The sequence below is a fragment of the Phaethon lepturus genome, unplaced genomic scaffold, assembly GCF_000687285.1.
Source record: "Phaethon lepturus isolate BGI_N335 unplaced genomic scaffold, ASM68728v1 scaffold47162, whole genome shotgun sequence".
NCBI classification, from domain to species: Eukaryota; Metazoa; Chordata; class Aves; order Phaethontiformes; family Phaethontidae; genus Phaethon; species Phaethon lepturus.
Genome location: NW_010524967.1, coordinates 5,439 through 13,539, shown reverse-complemented (window position 1 = coordinate 13,539; position 8,101 = coordinate 5,439). Strand labels below are relative to the sequence as shown.

Genomic DNA, 8,101 nt, shown 5'->3' with positions numbered 1-8,101 from the left:
CACCCAGACCAACGGGACGGCCGGCGGCGCTGGCGCGGGAGGAGGGGGCGCGGGCGCGGGACTCCAGCACAGCCAGGACTCCAGCCTCAACCAGGTGCCTCCGAACAAGAAACCACGCATAGGGCCTTCAGGCGCTAACTCAGGCGGGCCTGTCATGCCTTCAGATTATCAGGTGCCTCTTGAATTTTTGCTGCTTCTGATACTGTAGGGCCGAAATGTCGTTTTCCCCCTTCCCCACTGCAAGAGCAGATCATGTTTTAATGACTTCCTCATGTAACCTGAGCAGGTGTGCTATGATATATTAGATAAAAATGTGGGTTTAAAGTTCTGTGGTTAGTAATTTTCTATAGAATACCAGTCTGAGTTGTATCTGCTGCACCCTGTGAAGTGTTGAGGACTAGTCCACTCCAGAAAGCACTCAAATATATGCATAACTTTATGTTTGAGAGTAATCTTACTGAAGCCAGTAATGCAATTTCATGCACATAAATGCTGTGTTAGATGAAGCTCAGGATACTCAGCTCTTGGCAATATTAAATCCTGTGTGAGAAGCAGATCTGAGTGAGAAGCAGATCCGAGAAGATCCTGAAAAGCAGAAGCAAAGCTAGAACCAGGCTCTCTCATTTGATTCCTGCTTCATTTTACCTCCTATCATCACATTTATGGAGCAGTTCTCTAGTTTATTCTAGTATCTTGCTAAGTCGTCTTCTAATGTTAAAGAAAAAAATGCATGTTAGCACAGGAATGATGTTTTGGTTCATCAGTATGATTCATGCTGATGTAGGGTACAAAGACATGCATTGTTTCTAATGTGACCGATGTTGAATAAGTTTCATGGTTTCCAGTACAGTAGCATTCGTAAGTAAAAGTAGTATCACTGAAGTATTTTTGGATTTGCATACTTGTCTTTGCTTACTAGAGTTATATTTTCCACTGAAAAAGTGACTTACGCTAGATATAGAAAGCATCAAACTTCCCAGGATCTTCAGTACTTGTGAGTTTATACTTTCTGGGACAGTAATGAGTTGAAAGCCAAATAAGAAAAAGGTAGATATTAAAGGTAGATTTTAAAAGGTGTTAGGGATTCCGTCTGCTACTAGCCTTCGAGAGGATCCCACCTTGGGGAATGGTCTTTTCAGGCTGCTTTAAACTTAAAATAAGTAGCTTTAAAAAACCCAGCTCTGGAGTTGCCTTGACTTAGCCCTCCAGACCTTCTCCGCAGACAATTGATTTCTCCATGCCAGACACTTTTTCTCCCATTTCTGTTTTACTGTTTTAATTATAAATTATCATGAAGGCATTGAGGGAAATTTAAGGGTAAAGACAACTAGGTTTCTTTTTTGAAAAGTTCCAGACAGGCTTGAGGTCTGGACAGATCACTGCAGCTGTCTTGCTACACAGTATTTATGGCTGGCCTGTTTTGGTCTGTATTTTGGGGACTGGTGTGCTGCGTTTGATGATATCCATTATAGGATCCTCGTACAGCTCTCTGAACTGTTGGCAAACTTCCCCCATACAAGTTGCTAGCAGTCTAAATATCTTTTTCTGATAGCTAGATTTTTTTTTTTTACCCCCTATGACCCTTTCCTTCTAAACTTTAACAGCACAGGCATCTAAATGATGATCTGTATGTTTCCTTTACGTCACTCACTAAATGGTATGGTCTGATTATCCATTTTTACACTTGTGTTTGGCTATCTGCCCTTAAATTCTAGCTGACTGTCTTCTGTTCCAGAAAGGAATGTCTGCAATTTGTCCAAGTCTGACTTTGTTAAAAACAAATTCTCTTCTGTGGAACAGAAATAAGCATGGGCAAGTTAATGCATTCTTGTAGTCTTATGGCATTAATTTTACTCCGTTATCTCTTATTCAGAAGTAGGAAGAAAATTCCCTTTGCGTTGAGTTTCATTTAGCTTGTCATGTAAAATGTCTGTTGAAATTTTTTTGTAGTTCACCAACCTCAATATATGTTGCTTCCACAAACGACAGTGCGAATTCCTCGTTGAATTTTACTGAGCGTTCCTTATGTCACCTGGGTATTTTTCGTAGCATGGTGAGCTGATGCTTTTCATCCAGAAGGAGTTCCAATAAGGTCATAGCATTTATTACAATTCTTTCTCTTTTCTATTAGAAGTTGCAAAAACTTTCAGAGTTTTGAGACAAATTCCAGGTTTCAGACACACTGTTAACAAACTAACCATGCAGGCCAAGCATGATCTGGTTATTAACAGCATACAGGCTGCTGGGAGACATCTCTGCCAAAGCCAGTGCGCTGACCTGCTGTCTCCCAAACTGGCCCTTACAAACAAGTGAAGTTACTCTATACAACTATTAGTTATGTTGATATTGTATTGAGATACAGAGGTCTGCAAGATTGGATTGTTACCTCTCTCTTTTTAGCTTCACTGTGTTTCACCTTGAATGCAACCTGGATATTCCTACATTAGACACAACACAGAAGAAGCAATGGGATATTTTTAGGGTTTAGTATGTTTTACGGTTTATGTAAAATTAAAGGTATAAAGCTATGTACAGAAACAAAGGGCAGAAGTGTTTTTTTACGCTGCCTGAACTTTAGGTTCCTGCTCTTCATCATCCAGCTGAAAAGTTGTCAGGAGGCTTTCACAGCTCTCCTGGTTGCGATCCAATGGTTAGATGAGACCACTGGCTGGGGTATTGCCTTCACTGAACAGATTCTTGGTCTGTGGAGGGTGTGGTATTCTTACAGACCCATTGCCTCTATGGGATTTCCATTCAGAACTCAAACTTCTCCAGAGGCTTTCTGTAACTCATAATCCTCATATTTAATCAGAAAGTAGGTTCTTAACACTTTTCCTAGATGATTGCTGTTGGCCACATTCTTGCCGATGGCCCTTGGACATAGCCAAGTAGAACCATCAGCTAGACAGTGAACAGAACTCTGTTGAACGGCTGCCTGACCCTGCACTTGGCTGGAAACAGTTTGCTGACTGCAAATAGTTTTGGGGTTTTTTGTAGACTCTTCTTTCTTGCGGGTTGGGGTGGGGTTTGCCTTGCTAGAGGGTCTCCTGTCCATTGAGCAGTACTTTTCATGCAAAGTGATTTTGCAGCTTGCATTATTTAGCAGCTCATTATTAATTCTGGACAGGGAATGGATATGGTAATAAAATGGCAAATTCAGCAGACTGGAGGCTGCAAATGAGCTGAGGTTGGGGTCCACTAAGCTAACGTCCCTTACAATGGAGGGGGGAAAAAATAATTCAGGAAAATGAATGTAAGGTTATTGCACATACGCATGCCCATCTTTAAGCAGTTGTCCTTGCTTCCAGTAGATAAGGCAACAGGTTGAAAGACACCTAAAGTTATATTATTTTATCCTACTGGACATTTTTTCATTAAGGTAAATTGAGTTAACTCTGAGGTCATGGTTGTCTTTTTCTCAGAAACAGGGTAAATTGTTTCTCTGTAACATTTTGTATTACCTACCTCGAAAAGGGTGTTTGTGGCCTTGGCAGTTTGTTTTTGCATTAATAGCACTTACAATTTAGATAGATGTAAGTTTAAGAAACAGGTGAATTTTGAAATGGAGTCTGCTCTCTCTTATGTCTTGTGTATTTTTCCTTCAAAAATGGGTGTGTATATGCTGTACTTCTAGGTGTCTGCCAGTGATCTTAGGTATTTTGTGTACTGTGTTAAGGCTGATTGCAGATCAGATTGATTACTTGTTTTATGGGACCTTAAACAGCAACTCTGTTTAATCAGCTTCTCCAACAGTCACATTTTAATGAGCTTCAGAGAGGTTAAAATTCTCCTGAGCTGCGTAGTCCTAACAGGCTGGTTTCCATTCCCCTGATCCCACTCTCTTTTCCTGCAGCACTCCAGCTCACGCCTGAGTTACCAAAGCAACATTCAGGGATCTTCTCAGTCCCAGAGTACAATGGGCTATTCCACGTCGTCTCAGCAGAGCTCCCAGTATCACCAATCTCATCAGTCTCACAGGTACTGAGAGGGCTGACAGACTGCACTTGGAAAGGAACGGACTAAAAGCCAGACGACTCCAGCAATATGAAGTTCATAACAATGAGAAGAACCAAAAATACAGACTATGATGCAGAATTAAAGTTCACAATGACAAAAGGAAAACTTCACTCACTGAAGACTTTTCCCCCCTGCTCCCTGTCCCTTTATTGCCGAAAAGGAGATTCTCGTGAAGTTTTCCTTCCTCCCTGCCCCTGCATGTGCTCCGTTGTGGTTACTCTAATGAACCCTCCTGATCTGAACCCAGCACTTAACTTCTTTAACCTTTGGAATTTTGAAGGATTCCTGGTGCACCTTCCTTATGCTGTAGTGATTGCCATAAATCTGTCTTTTCAATCTCTTTGATGGGATTTTAAAGTTTTAAAATCTTGAACTCCCAGGCTTTCAAGCTTGTATATAGTTAGTTTTATACTAGGCAAACCAGTTTAGCTATACAGGTATATTGCACCTTTTTAAAGCACTATGTTATTTTCACAGGATATTACTGTTTTGCTCATGGATGTCAAGAACAGCAAAATTTTACTGTTCCAGAGTATTTTACTATTCTGTTTTTATTAGTCTAGTTTTCAGGCGAGGTCTTAAAAATAAAAAAAAATAAAAAATAAATAAAATTTAAAAGAGAAAAAGGAAAAAAGAAACCCCCACCCAAGTCTCTGCAGTGACAAATATGCTTCATGCTACTGGACTGAACGGCAGACAGAAGATTGCTGATATTTCTTAGCTCATTCACATTGAATTATTGAAATCACAGTGATCATGCTCTGACTAGTTTTAAACTAAGCGTTATTTTAAGTGAAACCAGGACAGTCACACAGAAAGGAGATGCTTTCAGGATCTGTTGGAACAGAAGAATGGAATGTCTTCCCAGGCTGGACACCAAAATAGTCAGGAAAATGTATTTACTGCCCTCAAATCTCAGTGGGAATGTGGATGATGGGCTTCTTTTTCTGTTAAGCAGCTGATTAATGTATGTGAGAGTTTAGCTTTCTTTCACATTCCTGAGTCAGTTTTCTCAATAGAAAGGTGACAGAAATACTAAGACTTGTGAAAACAAATGCATTTAATCATTTTATGTTAGAATTAATAATGAAGAGAAATTATTGTGCAGTTTGAAAAGCATGTTGAAATTTGTTCTTTTTTCATGTTTATAATGCATATTCTGTGTCCCTCACATTGCTATGATTAACCCAGATTAGTTACACCAGATGCACTTGATTGCACTGAAATGTTTCTTTTTCCCTAGAGCAAACATGTTTTGATTGTGCCTGAGGACTGTAAGTGGATGGGTAGCTGGCAGAAAATCCCCAGTAAATAAGCAAGAGTTCGGAAGCATAATCAGAGGATTATTGTCCAACTTCTGCAACCACAGTTATTCGGAGAGACACAACATGTAATTTGGGACAGCTTCATTTTTCCTTCAGCCTTCAGAAATAAGGCTGGCTCTTGTTGCAGAAAACCTGGAAAAATGCATTTAGAAAGCTACTAGCAGTGTAACATCAGTGAGCATCTCAACTGCTGTCCAGAGAAGAGGTGAAGTGAGAAGAGTTTATATATAAGCGGTTAATGTTACAGGCTTTTATACTGCAGTGTCTTCTCTTCTGTCCTGTGTCCATACAAATACGAAAAAATTGTGTATACCCATACACATTCACACTGAAGTTGTGATCAGACCTAGCAAGATGAGTAAGTCTGTTTGCTCTGAGGAGAATGCTTTTCATCACAGCTAGACACATACATGTTTCTACTGGATTTGATCTCCCAATCACCTCTAGTGCTCCCTTCCTCCTCAAACACGTGCTGTTTTCATACCTTTTGTGAGCGGTTGGCTTGCTTTGGCTATATCAAAACCATCATGTGGTGTTTTGACAACACCCAGCTTCTCTGGAATGGCAACTAAAACCTGCTTTTGTCGTCAAATGGGTAAGAAGGTGGTGAAAATGAAATTAAAAATCTGAAGGAAAAAAATTATTTCTGGGAAAAATAATCTCCCGAGGGACACTTTCTATGTGTAACCCTCGAAATGCTACATACTGTATGTACCCTAGTAGGGTACATACAAATCTGTTTGAAAGAACAGATTTTAATTGTTCCTTTATTTTATCTTAATGAGGCAGAGGTTACATTCTTTCCATAAGTTGAATGTTTCGCCTCTTACTGATGTTAGGATGAGGTGCCTTTGAGTTAACGGATGTTTGGCCAATGCCATAAAGTAACACTTATTTTATATTTTTGTGACTTGAATGTCACATTTCTGGAAATTAACCTTTGGTGGAGCAATTTTTGTCACCTCCTGTTCATTTCACCCTTCTGTTCTCTAAAAATCCTTTTGTCTTTTCCATTGGAGCTATCTAACATTTCTTCTCCCTACTGTGACCTGCAGCTGATCATCAAAGTTCTTATGTCAGGAGGTGGCAGGGAGAGGTGTTACCGTACAGTTACTTAAGGTGGACTCGTGCCAATTAGGCAAAATCATGGTGTAGATTAATCTGTGGGTAGAGTGTGAAACTTCACAGCAATGTAAGGTGCTTTAATTGAGTGAGCTTCCAGCTTCTAGGGCGACTGCCACGACCTCTCTCTACGCTGAACTGGCGTTTCTGCCTTGGTTCAGTCTGATAGATGGCCGCACGCCGCTGCTCTCTGGCTTTTGTGTGTGCCGGCGAAGCCGAGCTGACTTCCTCCGTTGCCTTCAAACTCACAGCTGGGAGGAGAGCAAAGGAAAGCAAAAAAGCGTTTGCTGGGAAGTGTAGGCTGCGGGCACTCTCCTCGTTCCTTCCTGGTGGTGAAGTAATTTGCCTTTTCTTGGGAGCTTGGTGTGTGTTGCCGGGGTGGGCGGCAGTCACGGTGGAAGAAGCCGTGCTTTCCAGGGTCATCCCGCGAGGTGAAAACGCTCCGCTTTCGGAAGTGAACGGGGCAGTGTGTCGTGGGAAGCCAGGACCACGTCATTTTTATGTTATTTTTCGCCTGTGCAGTTCCGTTAGTACTCATAGCTCTGTCTTTGCCCATAACCTTGACACCCTCACCAAAGCGTTTCACGTAGGTACCGAGCGAGGGAGGTGACACCGGCAGAGTTGTCTTCTCCACCCTGGTCACCTGGTGGGGAGGGCGGGCCGCTGAGTACAGCTTTTCCCGTTGTGGCTCGGAGGAAGCCAAGGCGTGGGGCGTGAGTGGGATGAGCAGCCTGGTCCGCATTGGTGGCTTTTATGTAGCACAAGCTGCACGATGAAGGAAAAAATTTAGGGAAAGCGGCGAGTCCTGCACTGTGTCTGTGGCACTGTATCTGGGGAGGGGGAGGGAAGAGCATTCGTAGCGGGAGGGGTGGCGGGAAGCTAGAAGTGTTCAAATCTGTATAATATTTTATATAAACTTAATAAGCTTAGTTCCCCTTCATAATCTTCAGGAATGGTACTTTAACACCATTAAGCAAAGAATTGTTTTAGGATTAAATAAATGTATTGTACATAAGGCCATACGTAATCTTCTAAAAATGTCGCCAGACAGGTGCGATGTGTATTACTATATGAAAAAAAAGTCCTTAATGCACTGTTATCTCCTAAATATTTAGTAGTAAATTAATACTATTTAATTTTTTTAAAAATTTGTCTTGTGTAGACACTAAAGTATTACACAAAATCTGGACAGAACATGTCCTTTTTAACAGCAATTTAAAGAACTTTTTATATATGTAAGGTAGTAACTTTTCAAATGGTTCTAGTTGTATTTTCCCATGTTTACTATTTGTGGAAGTGTGCCTGTCTCTATTCAGTTATTTTTTTTTTCTCTCTAATAATTTCATGCACGCATCTTTCATTTTTGTAGTTTTCATTAGAAATTATTGTGTATGCGCCTCATGCTGCCACAAAACTTTGCCGCTCTGTACCTGTGGTGGCCACATTTGGCAGGGCCCATGCCAATGGGCTAGCAAAACCACAAAGCAAAATACTTGTTTCTCATTCTAGAGTTGAGAGTTTACTGCTTTTAAGTTGTCCTGATGTCACTCTTGAAATGACTGTTAAAACTAAACTATGAGTTCATTGCATTTATTTTATATTCTTGGTTGTAATGAAATGGAATTGACTTTGCTTCA

At 40.8% G+C, this 8,101-nt stretch overlaps 1 long non-coding RNA gene across 1 annotated transcript; it reads left to right on the top strand.

The window, feature by feature from the left end:
* The first annotated feature begins 1 nt into the window (after position 1).
* On the top strand, positions 2 to 4,651 carry LOC104617324. Its single transcript, XR_737999.1, has 2 exons — positions 2 to 172; positions 3,854 to 4,651. It is a non-coding gene; the product is annotated as an uncharacterized LOC104617324 (long non-coding RNA).
* Positions 4,652 to 8,101: the final 3,450 nt, after the last annotated feature.